Source organism: Canis lupus, chromosome 19 (genome assembly GCF_003254725.2).
Source record: "Canis lupus dingo isolate Sandy chromosome 19, ASM325472v2, whole genome shotgun sequence".
Classification (NCBI taxonomy): domain Eukaryota; kingdom Metazoa; phylum Chordata; class Mammalia; order Carnivora; family Canidae; genus Canis; species Canis lupus.
This window is the reverse complement of record NC_064261.1, coordinates 45,576,667-45,594,093: the sequence shown is the minus strand read 5'-3', so window position 1 is coordinate 45,594,093 and position 17,427 is coordinate 45,576,667. Positions and strand designations below refer to the sequence as shown.

Here is a 17,427-nt window from a genome sequence, read left to right as displayed (position 1 = left end):
GTTTTTTATAGCACCTGCATCATTTTACATTTCCACCAACAGTGTACAAGGGTTCCAATATCTCCATGTACACACCAATACTTTTTTAAATGATAGCTATCCTAAGAGATTGTGAGGTGATACCTCATTGTGATTTTGATTTGCATTTCCCAGTTGATAGTGATGTGGAGCATCTTTTTATGTATCTGTTAGCCATTTTTTAAAAGATTTATTTCTTTATTCATGAGAGACACAGAAAGACAAGCAGAGACATAGGCAGAACTCTCCTCACAGGGATTATGTTGTGGGACTTGATCCAGATCCTAGGATCATGCCCTGAACCACCCAGGCGCCCCATCTGTTAGTCATTTGTATGTCTTATCTGGCGAGATGTCTGTTCAAGTCCCTTTCTCACTTTTTAATAGTTATTCATTGTTTTGTTTGCTATTGAGTTTAGGAATTCCTTATATATTTTGGATAATAAAATCTTATCAGAAATATGGATTGCAAATATTTTTTTCCATTTTGTAGGTCACTTTTCTACTCAAAAGATTGTTTCTTTTACTGTGCAAAAGTTTTTTAGTTTGATGTTGTCCACTTGTTTATTTTTACTTTTGTTTCCTGTCTTTTGTTGTCATATCCAAGAAATCATTACCAAGATCTATGCCATGAAGCTTTTCTTTTAGGTTTTCTTCTAGCAGTTTTAGAATTTCAGTTCTTATGTTTAAGTTTCTAATTTTGAGTTGGCTTTTTTGTATGGTGTAATAGATCCAATTTTATTCTTCTGCATGTGGATATCCAGTGTTCCTAACACCACTTGTTTAAGACACAGTCTTCCCTAATGCACTGTATCCTTTGTTAAAATCACCTGACAATATATGTGTAGGTTTATTTCCAGGTTCTTTATCCTGACCCATTCATCTACATGTCTGCCATTATGACAGTACAAAACTTAGATTTTAAAAAATTATTTATTTATTTGCAGTGAAGGAGAGACAGAATGAGTGAGAGAATCCTGAAGCAGACTCTGCTGAGTGCTGAAATCAATGCTGGGTTCAATCCCAGGACTCTGAGATCATGACCTGAACTGAAATAAGAAATCAGTGGCTCAATCCACTGAGCCATCCAGACACCCCAAGACAGATTTTTAAATCTGTTTTTATAGCAATAAACCTGTATAGGAGTAACTTCTTAAGACATAATATTAATATTTTACTTTATAATCTGCAACAACCTAGGCCTTTCAAGTAATGAAATCATAGAAAAAGAGTTATACAATATTTGCCCAATGCTATTCAGTTAGTTGATGATAAAGCAGGAATAAGAACCCTGATGTTGTGAGACTTTGCCCAGTGTTCTTACAGCACATGAGGGACCACTCTTTCATATGATTGTGAAAAACTTACTGTGGTTGTAGGATATTGCAAAATTTTCTACTTTTATGTACCTAATTTCATAATTTAAAGTGTAAAAATAAGAGCAGCAGATGGGAGAAAGAATGGAGACAGTGTATTTCAGCAGCATTCCTTGGACAGCTGGACGAGCAGATTGTAAGAACTGGAAAACAGTGATCAAGTTGCTAATCCTGAAGTTACCAATCAGTCATAATCAATTGACTGCCAAACCACAGTCTTGTTCAAATTTCTCATACACCTCATTCCCTTTCTTATATTTGTGACTGAGATACACAAAAGTCAAAGTTTTTGAGTAAAACAGACTGTAAGTCAAAGTTTAGAAATTCCTTTTTACCTCAATATTTCCTGGTGTCTTCAATCTCTTGTCTTTACACTTGACATCATTTGTACCTAAAAAAATCAAATATTTAGTTTGGAGAATATGCACTCCTTACTAACTGTACAGTTTATACAATACAAATAAATTCTAAGTATCCTATTTGAATGTAATTTAAGATTCATACATTACTGTGGTAAAGGAGAAAATTATTTTACTTAAAGACGTCTACAAAAATTTGGATAATATATAAAAGAATAAAAGGTAACAACTCACAGCAAGTTGCCTGATCCTAAGACTTATAGAAACAAGTTCTTTTAAATATATATTTTTAAATATGTTCACTTATTTACTTACAATTTCTAAAATCCTTCAAACACACATTCAGCAAGGTATGCTTCTAGACTCACATATCTAAACCTAAACAAATAAGCAAAAAGCTGAAAGAACCAAAACAATTTACAATAGCTTTGAATGAATTGCTAAACTCAAATAAGACTCCTATCGTTAAACTAAGTGTGACCACGGGCAAGTAAGAACACGACGACTCCTCGAGACAAGGTGGTGATGAAATGGCAGGAATGGTAGATCTGACAAGAGGCATGCCAGCCTGAGAAGTATGAGAGCAGGGTAAACAGCAAACCAATATATGTACACATTATATGTACACATTATATGTTAAGGGAAGTTCATGGATGAATAGGCATTGTCAAAGACGGGGACACTGGAATAAGTGCACTTCCTACACTAGATACTAACAATGATAATAATAGTAATGATTAAAATATCAGCTACTATGTATTATTTTTTACTTAAACTTCATAATAACTTGGTGAGTTAGCATGATTCCCCAATTTTATCAGTGAAGAAATGTATAGTTTTTGTGGTCAAGCCACATGCCCAAAATTGTAGACTGAATAAAGCATGGAGTTCAAAACCATCTCAAACTCTTTTCATTTAATATATTAAATATTTCATATATGTATTTAATACATTTATTAAATATATATATGAAACATATATATTTAATATATATATTTAATATATTTCATGCTTGGAGACATATAGTCATATTTTTGAGATTGCTAAAGAACCAGGTTAAGTTTATGGTGTATGAATAGAAATGCGGCAGACATGGGATCCCTGGGTAGCGCAGCGGTTTGGCGCCTGCCTTTGGCCCAGGGCGCGATCCTGGAGACCCGGGATCGAATCCCACGTCGTGCTCCCGGTGCATGGAGCCTGCTTCTCCCTCTGCCTTTGTCTCTGCTCGCCCCTCTCTCTCTCTCTCTCTCTCTGTGACTATCATAAATTAAAAAAAAAAAAAAAAGAAATGCGGCAGACAGATACTAGGGCAGATTAATAAATATCGAAATGGGAGAAAGACAGAGAGTAGAACCAGAAAGCAAGACTCAAGCCATCATGTTTGTGAATTTCTATTTTTTATAGCTGAACAGAAGATTAGATATCTTCTCAAAAAAAAAAAAAAAGAGTTTGCTTCCTTGTGTGTAAGATTACTTTTAATGTATAAGCAACACTACTAGGTTTCTTTTTCAAAATTTACAATCCCTGAACTGCCTTTTGGCCTCCTTTCTTGGCAACAAGTTCTTCATTAGTGATCTCTATAATGCAAAGGTCATGAGAAATAATTTACTTGAGGTATACCATATCAAACACATGCAACTCTATTTTTTTTATTCAGAATACTAAAAATTCTATTTGCTTATAGTGATCTAGATAATATACAACAAAATAAAAGCTTTCCTTTGGATAATTAAATGTTTTTATTCAATTATCTGATTTAGCTATCTAATCACTTAGGGAAAAAATCCTTCCCTAAGGAAGGATTCCCTAGATGTCTCAAAAATAGCTAATGAATAAATCAATAGTTGAACAAATGTATTTTAAAAAGGAAGCACTTACTTGGTTAACCTCTCAGAGCAAACCTGAGATAATGCATGCTTTCCTTGATTAATCACAGTCTTTGTATTACAAAACAATTATTACTCCTTTAAAAATTGTATTATTTTATGGCCAAATGTATGTATGAATCAATAAAAAATTATGAATGCCAAAAAAAGAAAAAGGCTATTGCAGTCATAGGATGAATTAATACAAGCATCATGGAATCTAGAAAAGGAGGATATAATTTCAGTATTTTCTTTGTATCAATCAGACAGAGGGATAGAGGGAGGGATACATAATATGTCGATTAAAATTTGATTATCATTAGAATTTTTTAGCTAGTGTAAAAAAAGGCACAGAGAAAAAGGTAAAAGAGGGGAAGGTTTCTCTTGAAATTACATTACAAAAGATAGAAGGTGATATTTGCAACAGATATCTTAATGGAAAATCTATTCATTCTGACTTACACTCTGGAGGAAAGGCAAGAGTTAAGAAGAAAGTAAATTGTAGGAATATTGGAAGCATATTTTACAAATTAAAAAAAAACACTATGTTTTCAAGTGGAGAAATGCATAAATGCTTTGTATTTAGAAGAGCATCTTGTTTTACAGCTGCCTTATTTTAAGAAGGGAGCCTTAAAAAGTGGAGTATGTGAACATTGAAACAATCGTGGGTCTTCAAAATCTTTTCATGCAGGGGTACATTTAAAGGACTGCAGGCCCTACAGTGAGGAGAAGAGATGAAATGGGAAGCCACTCCAGTTTCTGCTCATTTTGATTATTGAAATGGGAGAGATACTTGATTGAGCTATATCAATTCCTTGAAAGCATGAATTATTCTGAGTTTTACATTGATATCTTTCATCAAATTAATTTTAAATATTAATAGCTCAATAATCACTGGATGGATAGATAGAAGTATGTGTTTAGAGTAGATGGATTCTAAGTAAACAATGAGTAAAAGCCTATTCTCTACCTCTAAAGGTAGAAACTAGTTTGTGAACAAATTTCTACTGAGCTAAAAAAGTTTTTAAGGCTAGTTCTCAAGTATATTTTGATAGGTAAACAATTGTGGTCATTGAATTGTAGGCAGAATTATATGACTAACTAAAATTAATTTGCAAGGTAGCAGTTTTGTATTGTTTAGTTTTGTTTCAAAACATAATTTCTGTTTCTGAAATTTACTCAGAGGATTAAAGTGAGAAAACTTTAGAGTCCAAAGTAGCTTCATAAGATGTGAAAAGGTGTCACCAGAGTTTTCCTAAATGTTGAGTATTATTCATTTATTTACTTAGTCAACAAAGTTTAAATGAACTTATTTACACTAGCCTCTATTCATACAACAATTCAAAAAAACCTATTGTCTTCTAGGTACATTTCATTTTAAAGTGATTTTGTAACTGAATAATTATGGGAAACTGGGATTTGCTGGGATAAAATTTGGAATGAAGGACACATCAAAGTTTGCTAGGACAGGTCAGCCAACGTTTCCCCGAGGAAAGACAACATTTAAATGAAGACCTTGACCACAAGGAGTTGGTGTTCACCAGACAGACAATTGAAAATAAGAATTCCAGCCAGGAGTGGGGGGTAAGGAGTAATTGTTATTTTCTCACTGTGATGGAAATGCCATGATTCCTGGGAACCGACAAGAAATTTGAGTTTTCAGGAACACAAGACCAATGGAGAAGAGGAAAACAAGGGTCCAAATGCAATAAAAAGTTAAATGAACAGACTGTGGAAGGCTTTGCTCAGGAGTTTCATTTATGCTAGTAAAAAGGCAATGAATGATTTTATTTATGAGAGTAAATAAGAGTAACATGGTCAGATCTCTGCTTTGGAAAGATAAAACAGTGCAAGAGTAGTGTCAGATCATGTGAGCAAAGAATCTTTTCAGAAAGCTCTTAAAACAGTACACATGAAGAATGCTGAGGCTGAATCAAGGCAGGATAAACATATTTATTTCAATTGCTCTTGTTCTCAATAAAAATGAGAAGTTAGGGGAGATATGAAAGCTTTTGCATTGTGTCTCTCCTAAGGAGGCAAAGTATGACATTCACACTAAAGAATAATTAAACCAGGGATCCCTGGGTGGCTCAGCGGTTTAGCACCTGCCTTCAGCTCAGGGAGTGATCCTGGAGTCCTCAGATTGAGTCCCAGGTTGGGCTCCCTGCATGGAGCCTGCTTCTCCCTCTACCTCTGTCTCTGCCTCTCTCTCTCTCTGTCTCTCGTGAGTGAATAAATAAAATCTTTAAAAAAAAATAATTAAACTACAGTCTTCCATTTTAATTATGCCGATGTGGAAGTCAGGTTCTTCTACTACATTAGTGATATTGGGCCCCAGATATATCTCTATTTTACAAAAGAATGAACATCAGCAATTCAACTTTTCTAAAGGTGATGTGCTCAATGCCCTTATTATGGGAGAGTGGGGCACCTAATTACATTGATCAAAACAGATACAGTTTCTCTCCTCAGAGATCAGTCGGTACACCTTGACGAGGTAATAACACCTTTTTGTTCCTATTGCCTTTCTCCTCACTAGGTTGGGTTCCTTTGTTTCTGCCAATTCCAGGTGCTCATTCTATGTAGCTCAGCATTGGTCTTATTTCTCAAAGTGTTTCCAAAGTTTCTGAACAATCTTTAAAGTTTTTGTAATTCTTAATCTTCCTTATCCATCCCCAAATATTCTAATTTTCATGATTATCAGTAATTCAGGATATTTCTTTCTTTGCACAGATTTTACAAGACATAAAAGAGTTCTTACTAAGAATGTGTTTCCTTGGCTTAGTCAACGAGTACTTGCGCTGCCCCTCATTCCTTGGTAAAATATCATTTTTGATGTTTAGCATTTACGGACTTCCCATAAAACTTATCAGGAAGGGAAGAATCTCTGAATTTATTGCCCATTCTTACTTTAAAATTGCTATCAATGAAATGAAGTCTTAACTACTAGATTCAGTGCTACCTAATTACCCATTTCTTCATTTTATAACTTTACTACATGTAATTTTATTAATGGAAATTCAAGATATCCTAATTATAATACAACATGTAGAAATGACTATTTTTATATGAAGTAAGCTGAGAATTATAAAAGCATATCAATATATATATTAGTTAACACCCTGCTTATTGTGAATACCGTAGTAGATGATGGGCATTTATAGATTTATATACATTTTTTATACTTTTTTTTATTCTATGGAGATAATCCACAAATTCCTCCATAATTATAATTTTCCAAAAATTCTTTGTTTGCTCAATATTTACTTTTATAATCACACTGAGTCAGCGACCCTCAGCATGGAAATATGGTTTCAAATATATGATATCATCTTATTACTTTCTCATTATTATTTTTTTTTAACTAAAAGATAGTTGACACAATGTTACATTAGTTTCAGGTAAACACACAGTAATTGGAAAGTCTAAAAAATTTGGAACACTTCACATATTTGCATGTCATCCTTGGAGGGGCCATGCTAATCTCTGTATCATTCCAATTTTAGAACATGTACTGCCAAACTGAGCACTACTTTCTCATTATTTACTATAAATATGGTGATAGATTTTCTACATGGAAAGTATTCCAAGAAAAGAGAACATGTTATATGATGTTGAAAGACCCTGAAATAACAAAGACATAAAATGATATACCACAATGAACTGGACAATCAAAATGGGAAATGATGGCAGAAAAAGAAACAAGTGTGCAAGTAGAAGAGAAGACAGGACTAGAAGAATTATCAGGTAATATATATTTTCTGAGGCCCTGGCAACAGCATTTACTACCACTTTATAAGCTAGTTTTTCATTATAGCAAAGATTTTCTGAAAAACTTCATTGCTTCTTTAGAAAAGCATTAAAAATATTTAAATAATAGATATTTCATTGGTTAATGTCCAATATTTCCATATAAATACAAAAATATATATGTATATTTTAAAGATTTATTTATTCATGAGAGACAAATAATAGATATTTCATTGGTTAATGTCCAATATTTCCATATAAATACAAAAATATATATGTATATTTTAAAGATTTATTTATTCATGAGAGACAAAGACTGAGAGAAAGAGTCAGAGACAAAGGCAGAGAGGGAGAAGCAGGCGCCTCGCAGGGAGCCTGATGCGGGACTCCATCCCAGATCCCAGGATCATGACCTGAGCCCAAGACAGGCACCCAACCGCTGAGCCACCCAGACGTCCCCCAAAAATATTTTTAAACTTAATTGCTTCATCTATAAATATTTTGCTTCTAACAGTTGTAGTAACCCAAATACCTACTATTTGAATGTTAATAGATCAAATAAGAATTAACATTTTATTTATTTTCCTGGGTATTTAAATATAGCCTAAATAATTTAAGTTAAAAGACATATACTTCCCTTTATTGTGTAAATGTTTTCTTTATTAAAATTTTAAATTTTTGTATAAACCAGATCTTTTCTGAAATATACATTTTTCGTCCACTGTTTTATTTTATCTTTGTACCATTTCCATATTGTTTAAACTAATGTATGAGCTGAATTCCCAGAAAGACAAGCCACTCCTTCTTAAATACTTTTTTGAAATATTCTTATTATTGTCAACATTTAACAAAATTCCTTCTACAAACCCCTCATCACTGCAAATGCTGTCAGCGTTTGAATTGGCCTAGAGTTTTATGTGATATATATTATATATATATAAATATATAATTTTGCAATTTTAAAGACTATGAATATCTGTGAAAAATGTGGTACACATGAGTTTTAAACATGTTTTCCTATATAAAGTGATTGTAATTGCCCTTTGACTTCTTTCTATCTCTGATTATACCAGTGTCACAATGAACTTAACCTCGAGTATATGTAACAAGAACTGTTATTTTCTTAAACCTAATTTCCTACATTACATAAGTGATTTCAAAAAATACAAGCATATTTCTTCAATTTTTCAAATACTTAGCTATTATAATTATGAATTTTAAGTGTAGGACATATATATTTTCTGAGATAAACTTTTTCTATTCTGAATCAATGAATATGCTAGAATGTCTCTTAAGTGGTAACTCCCCAAACTTGGCATCTTTATTAGTTTGCATATTTCTAAGCTAAGCTAGCAACTACTTTTTTTTTTTTTTTTTTTTTTTTTTTTTGCGTTGCTTTGGCACTTTCCAATATGTGGTTTAGAGCATATTTTTTACAGCATTTTTTTTTAAAGACTGTATTTGTTTATTGGAGAAAGAGAGTGCACGGTAGGTGGAGATAGAGTGGGAAAGAGAGATGGAGGGAGAATGGGGAGAGAAAGAGGGAAAAGAATCCCAAGACGACTCTGTGATAAGCATGGAGCCCAGCATGCGGCTCAATCTCAAGTCTAAGATCATGACCTAAGCCAAAACCAGTCAGCGGCTTAACCTATTGAGCCACCCTGGTGTCCTTACGCATTTTTGTTTCACGAATCACTCTTAGACATGCTTTCTACAAACAGACTCAGTTCTCTGAAAGAACATTTTTGTGGTTTGGTGGGAGGGGAGTTGTTCTGGATGGCAGTCTAATCCAGGGTGGGCTTTTTTGCTGGAATGTGTTTTGTGTGTGAATATCTACTTATTTTTGAAAAAGCCTCAGACTGAAGTCTGTTTACTTGCTCATTTATTTGTTTTTTAAAAAAGGTTTGGGGGATCATAACTTCCGCACAGCAAAGTCATGGTTCACCACAAAACAGTATCAATACATTGTATTAACCATTTAAAAGGAGTAATGAGGGATGCCTGTGGCTCAGCGGTTGTGCCTGCCTTTGTCTCAGGTCGCGATGTCAGGGTCCTGGAGTCCGGCATCCAGCTCCCTGCGTGGAGCCTGCTTCTCCCTCTGCCTGTGTCTCTGCCTCTCTCTCTCTGTTTCTCATTAATAAATAAAATATTTTAAAAAAATAAAAGAAGTAATCAGTAAATTAGTCTTTTTATTTGGAAGTTTGATTGAAACATTCGTCATATCCCAAGCCAGAAATTTACACATGAGCCCTCAAATGCTAGTTAGTAACAATTCAATAAACTCAAACATCTGAGGTTGAGTTTAGCATAGTTAAGACCATAGATTCTGGGGTCAAACAGACCTGCCTTTCAGTTGTAATCTTGCCATTTACATGCCAATAACTGTGAACGACTTACTTCAAATCTGTTATTCTTAATTCTGTTATCTTTAAAATGTGGGTAACAACAGCATCTACTGAACTGAATTATTGGAGTAATAAATGACATAGTTTGTGTGAAGCAGTTTGAACAATGCCTGATGTAGAGTAGTAGTTAAAAACAAGATGAAATAAAGTTGTATAATTTCCCATAGTTAAAATTTCAACACAAAAAAACATAAATTTGTGTTAAGTATTCTATATTTAAACTAAGTACAAAATAGTTTAAGTAGAAAAATGTCCACACAATGCTATCACATTCACCAAAAGTAATTTTTTTCAACAATAAAAAACAGTAACAAATCAAAAACCAAAACAAATAAAAAACACATACCATAAGTTAAATATGTTCTTGCAATTTAAATTTCAATAAGCATTATAGAGTTATATGGTACTGTTCATCTGATTGAAGGAAAAGGTAGTTTAATTTCTCTACGCTTTAGTGGCTGTTCTTATGCTTTAGTGAGTTGAAGGAGCTTTGAAAGTTAAGGATAAAGCACAAATATTTAAGACAAAGAAAAAATTTGCAGGTAATTGCAGACTCTATTAAAGCCTTAATTAAAGGACACTAGGAAAGCGAAGTAGCACATCTGAGATTTTAATCAAACTGCTATTTCAACCAATTTATTAATTGACTCCAGGATTAGACTGTAATGTGCACTGTTAAGATTATGTTCGTGATCTGAAAACCCTACGACTATATCTCACTATTTTTATCTAAGGAATAACCAAGTTGAAATGTGCATTTAAAAGGGATCTCCTAGTTTTATGGAGATACTAGTAAATGTTGTAAAGGGTATTGATCATTCTATGCCTACGATAGCTAAACCTAAAACAAAATTAATGTTAATGTGGAATTCAGCAAACACTTGTTGAGTGGCTGAATGCTATAGATATTTTGATTCACCTAAAGACAAAAACCACATTCTTTATTAAAATGTAGTTCAAACAAGAGTTACAGCAAATTGTCTATTGTATAACATAGGGCTTATAGTTAACAATACAATATGGTAAACTTAAAAATTTGTTAAGAGATAAGATTTCATGTTAACTTTTCTTACCAGAAAAAAAAAATAGCAAAGCGACACAAGGAAACATCTGGAAGGGATGGATATGTTTATTACCTTAACTGTGATTATGGTATCATGGGTGTATTCATATGTCCAAACTCATCAAATTGTATCCATTAAATATGTGCAGATTTTTTGTGTGTATATCAATCATACCACAATACTATAAAAAAATTAAAAAGACTGGCTTTTTTCATTCTTGGTGGAATAAAAAAAATATTAGATAAAAATAAAATTCATTTTTTTCAGATTATTTATTTATTTATTTATTTATTTATTTATTTGAGAGAGAGCTCTCTAGTGAGCATGGGGGATGGGCAGAAGGAGAGAGAGAAGCGGACTCCCTGCTAAGCAGGGAATCAGACTTGGGGCTCAACCCCAGGACCCTGAGATCATGAGTGAGCCTAAAGCAGATGCTTAACCAACTGAGACACCCAGGCACCCCCTTAAAAATAAAATTCACTTTAAAAATCTTAAAGATAATTGTAGTAAAACCAAAAGGCATTTTCAAACTATATAGAACATTTCTATAAATTCCAAACTCAGTATTGTGTATAGGAACTTGTCATAGTCTGTTTGGGCTACTATGACAAAATACAATAGATTGAATGGTTGATAAACAGTAAACATTTATTTCTCAGTGTTCTGTAGCCTGCAAAGTCCAAGATCAAGGCACAGATTCAGTGTCTGGTGAGGGCTCCTTCTTCTCTGTCCCTCTTTTAGTGATGACCTTATGTGGCAGAAAGGGTGAAGAATCTTGCTGGGACCTCTTTTATAAAGGCTTAATCCCATTCATCATCATGAAGACTCTGCCCTCATGACCTAATCACCTTTCAAAAGTGCCATCTCAGGGTACTATTACTTTGATGATCAGGTCTCAACATAGAATTTTGAGAGGACACAAACATTCCACCTATAGTGGGCTTATCCTGAAGTCTTCAGTCAATAGGCTACCCTTCCATATTTTTGGTCATAAAGTAGAGAAATACCATCTTCTATATGTATGTGTATTATAATAAAGTTATTACCTGCTTCAGAGTAAAATGGATTCCCTCCTGCTGTAAAGAGTTATATGTTATTCTGCTTGTAGAAATGTAGCAAACTGAATTCCTTATAAATTTTTTCTCCCATGTGATTTTTAACACCAGCTTATGTTCTTATCTCAGTAGGTAAATAAGAAAAGAAATGCTCCTATACCTTAAATATAGTTTTTGTTTGTTTTTCTTTTCTTTGAATTCATGACATGTTTTCAAGTCTTTGGAAACCACAAGCAAAAGGCAATTATAAGTTTTCTAGTAGCTAGGCTTTTTTAGCTTTAACAATAAGAGTAGTGCCAGCTCAGAAGTCTAGTTGTCTGGGCACATGGGTGGCTCAGTACTTGAGCATCTGCCTTTGGCTCAGGTTTGATCCCAGGGTCCTGGGATGGAATCCCACAATGGGCTCCCCACAGGGAGCCTGTTTGTCCCTTTGCCTGTGTCTCTGCCTCTCACTCTGTGTCTCTCATGAATAAATCAAATCTTAAAAAAAAAAAAAAAAAGAAGTCTAGTTGTCAATGAGATTAACCAAGGGGGCCTGTTGTAAGAACAAATTTAGGTGTTTTTTTTTTCTTTTTTTCCATTTTGGGGTGAGTAAATATAAAGACTTTAACATTGACAAGCATATTAATCATGCCTCTTTATTTTATTTTTGTGTGTATTTCTGAGGCTTTGCCATCTGGGACCCAGAGAGACTACTCCCAGAGCTAGCCAAGGTCTAGAGATAATAAAGGACTCAAGGGTATCTTTCATATGCAAACCAACCAATCTTGAGCCCACACTCCAACACCTCTTTTATCACTTTTTAGTGCTCTTAAACTCCAGGCTACTATATTCCCTACTATTCACTCAGGACCAGGTACTGAACAATTAGAGCTGTTATACTCTAGAGCCCACTGAAGTTATTCAAACTAGCTAATCGTAAACCTGTTTAATTGCCTTGTCCTTTCCTTCACATGGAAGCCACAGTAAAGGTTCTTGTCCATGCTTTGCTCCTGCTCCCTGTGCCTCCTTACTAACCCTGGGGCTTCTTCATATGACACCTATATGAGTGCTATGCCTCCTCCCCTTAGAAACTGGGAGTAAAAAACTATCTTTTCAATGGCATTGTCTTCTGATCTGTTGGTCTCACCACACCCGATTAATACAAACATCTAAATTTTAAAACGATGAGCACAAAATACTTGTACTATTAAGAAAACATATATATCTTCCCATTTCCAGGCATGGTGTGACTTTCTAGTCATGCTTAAGAGTGAAGTAAAAAAAAAAATGTCAGTTTAAGTAAATATTTTAATAGCTTCATGCTTTCCATCAATCCATCAAACAGCTAGAAGGCCTGCTACCAATATAGTTAGTTTACGCATGCGGCAACAGTTCAAGTCACACCTGGCTAGAAGCAGTCTACCTCAATGTCCCATAACAACCAATCTTTTTCAGGCTCTTATCTTAAGAATTAAAGGTTCAGGTGCCTGGGTAGATTAGCTGGTTGGACTTCTGCCTTTGGCTTAGGTCAAGGATCCTGGAGCCCCAGGATGGAGCCCCATATCAGGCTTCCAGCTCAGTGGGGAGTCTGCTTCTCTGCCCCTCGCCCTACTCATGTTTTTTCTCTCTATTGCTTTTTCTCCCTCTCTCTCAAATAAATAAATAAAATCTTTGAAAAAAATTAAAACCATATTCAGGTACAGATTTCTAATAGAATGCACAAGCAAAAACGATTTTCTCACCTTTCATTGTGCCATCACACAGCAGCATGACAAAACAGATAATTAGACTTAATATAGGAGACATTATGGGGTAGACTATTTTATTTATTATCTTTTCAATAGGTTTAAGTTCAAGACGGGATTGACACTGGACAGTGGCTGACATCAACGGATATAAAAACTACCTATGGATTATTTTAAGTACTTTTACAGCCACCATTTCTCTTCATCATTAACTACTCTCTGCATGGCCATCCACTTCTATATAGTCAGTTAAATAAAGAAAACTGCATGTGGTTGAGTAGATCAATATTATTGACTTATCAAATAAGATTGATATGTCCATAATGAGTTTAAAAATGTTTTAAGACTAATGTATTATGAAAATAATTGCCTATCATCATTACTTCGGCTAAATAGCACAATAATCATCAAGCAACCACCTATTAATAGTGATGTGATAATTGCTCCTTCACTTTGACTGTTTTTATCTTAACGATTAATCAATTGTCTTAATTCAACTTTCTCAATTTCTCTTGTTCTAATCCTTCCCTTTCTAACTTTGTGTTCCTCTGAACTGCTGCAATGGCTTTCTAGCTAGTCACTCTACCTGCATTCTCATCTCTTAATAAAACATTCTTCAGAGTGCTGCCAGAGAAATAGGGCTAACATGTTGTGAGGAACAACTTTTTCCCATGCTCAATATTCTTCAGTGATTGCTGTTACTTAAAGGGTACAGTAGCAACTTCCTAACATGGCATAAGTGGCCTTTCAGAATCTACTATTTTCACACATTTTATACAATATGGTCCAACAATACTAGACTGTTGCAATTTGCAAACATGGCATGCTCACTTACATCTCTTGCATATTCGGTCGATCCTTGAACAAGTCTGAACTGCAAGGGTCCATTAATACATAGATTTTTTTCTTTTTTTAACGAATACAGTAAAGTACTCCAAATGTGTTTTCTCTTCCTTATGATTTTCTCAACATTTTCTTTTCTCAAATTTACTTTATTGTATGAAAATAGCATGTAATACATATTAGATACGAAGTGTGTGTTAATCAACTCTTTATGTTATCTGTAAGACTTCCAGTAGTAGAGTTTTGGGAGGGTCAAAAGTTATAAGTGAATTTTCAGTTGTGTTGGGGGTGTTAGTGCCCCTAATCCCTGCAATATTCAAGGATCAACTGTATTATTATTATTTTTTTCCTTTTCAAATGCCTTTTTACTAACTTATCACTGATGCAACAAAGCCTTCAATAATTTTCATGGTTTGTCTAGGCACACATAGGCATGCTCTATACCTTCCTTGCTACCTGTGCATACTGAATTTCAAGTATTAGTGTCATTTTTTCTTATAATTGTGTGCATGTTTGCCTCTCTAGTGGGCTACAATTTCTTTGAGTACAGAAAATATAAATTATCATATATACATCTTAGATAGAGCTCTATACATACAATTTACATAGTCATCTATTTCAGGTAGTTGAATGAATGAGTGGATATGGAGTCCCTGAGAGTCATAGTAGAAGTACAATATTGGAAAAATTTTTCCATCACTTTAAGTCTGATAAACTGCCATCTAGACAATGTTAAGATACGACATGTTTTTAACATCCAAGTTCCTTAAAGGCAGAAACAATGGGTGAACAGTTTACTCCCCTGAAACACCACCAGACAAACCAATTGTTTCAGGAAAGCTATGTTTAGATTTGTGATACTTAATGCAGTAAGGGAAAACACCACCTTGACTGGGTCTTATACTATCTTAGAACAGAAGGTCAGGAAAGGATATTTATCATATTTTAGCTCCTCGGCTAGCTGGTTGACTTTAGGTGTGTCTTGCAAGATGTGGAACTCATTGGAATTGGGCAGAGATTATGGCACAATAGCTTTGTATGGATAGGCACACAGAAACGAGGGTCTTCAAGTACTTCTTGATGAGGAACTTGTTTGTTTATAAGTAATTTGGTGAGTTGTTTTACAGTCTTAATCTTCCGGAAGTAATTTTATGGTGGAGAAAGAACTAGGTTATTTTTGCTTAGTCACAATGTTACTTCATATACACATAGCAGTTTATGTTCAGCCTCACAACACTGTTTAACTGATGACATTGGTTTCAGTTTTTAATTACTTCCTATAATTTGTATCCTTAGTGTCTATCACAGTACCTGGCTCTTGGAAAGATTTAAATATTCTACATGCTTAAACTTCTAACTTGAAGAGTACAAGGCACAGGAATTTTCACTGAATCACAAAGTTCCTTTTATGGAAGCAGGATTGGCTAATTCAGAGGTTAAAAATAAAAGGACATCGTCCATAAAACCCATCAATTTCCCTGTTTAGTGTGCTCCTACACCTCTTATTTACCCCAATAACACCTTTCCCATTTATCTTTTTCCTAACTATGTACTATGCTCCAAACTCACCTATCACTTGTGTCGGCACACTACTCATCTTATAATGAGATCAGTCTCTACTCTAGTTGAATATTTTCATCGTAAAAACTCCAGAAATTTAGAAAAGTATAACATGAAGTTGCTAGAACTTTCTTTTCACTGTTCACCTATTAATGTGCACCTTCCTAGAATTTGTTTTATGCATGTAACAAAGACAGGTCCTTGATTGCTTGGACCAATATGAAATATCCATATGTCAGCTTTCACAAGAAATCTTGGAGATTTTGTAATGTTCATTTTGATTACCTAACTGTCACTTTGTGTAATACATTTTCAAACATGAAAAGAGAATCCAATTAAACTGAACAAGAATTATTGTGCATCATCCATGTGAAAGACAATTTGTTATATTCCAGGGGGTTAACATAAATAAAATATTTATTTCTTTCAAAGGTTAATAAAACATGCAAGGCCTTATCATCTAGCAGAGATGGCATCTATTTATATAATTAAAATAAATGTTAAATAGAATAAAATAGATACTAAATTGTTGTATGAGGTATTTGTTGTAAGAGATTAGAGGAGAGAGAATGTACTTTTGGGTGGAGTCTACTTCAGAATATAATCTGAACACCATTTCTAACTTCAACCTCATTTTCCTTCACCTTTTCATTTCTTCTTATAAATTGATATGCACATGTATCTATGCATAGATGAGGTTTTCCTTTCTGAATGTACTTTAAAGCTCTTATATTCTCTTTCCCTTTGACAGGGGACCAAAACTAGAGAAATATTTCTAAATTTTAGTTCTAAAAGACACTTGGGAAGTTGATCTCAGAAAATAAAGAATTGTCATTCATATCCAAAGCTGGCATGTAATTTTTCCTTATGGCTCCTCCTTAGCCAGCTGGATAACTTTTAAGTCTAACCAGTGACAACTTTGAATTGGTCATTCCAGTTGAGTCTGGCCAGTCATCCTTTTTGCTGCCATGGCACCCAGATCAAGCTCTCTTTTCCCTAAATGAAAATCAGCCAAATATCTAGCTCACTACTTGTTCCCCCAAGTGCTTACTAGTAACTGCAGCCAGTATGTCATACATACCAAATAGCTAATTAAAGATGGGGCTAAGTTTGTGTTTATGTTGAGGTAGAGGTTTGAAGTTATACACATTTTGAATGGCAACCATTTAGTTTTACAAGACTTAGAAAATGACACCAAAGATATTGATGACTTGTCAAGGTTAACAAGAGTAAGGCAAGATCCACTTGCATTGAACTTAGTAGAATACAAGCCTCTGATTGCTTCTTTCCTAGGTGTATCCAGAGGTGGGGTTACATAACTATGATTACTGCATAGCAGTGACTTAAAAAAAATGTCAATTCGCTAAAATCAACGTTTGCAGGAGAAATAAAAAACAAAACAAAAC

At 34.2% G+C, this 17,427-nt stretch overlaps 1 non-coding gene across 1 annotated transcript; it reads right to left on the bottom strand.

Annotated features, from left to right (window-relative positions):
- Positions 1-7,045: 7,045 nt before the first annotated feature.
- LOC112650042 (U6 spliceosomal RNA) lies at positions 7,046-7,147 on the bottom strand. Its single transcript, XR_003129910.1, has one exon. It is a non-coding gene; the product is annotated as a U6 spliceosomal RNA (small nuclear RNA).
- Positions 7,148-17,427: the final 10,280 nt, after the last annotated feature.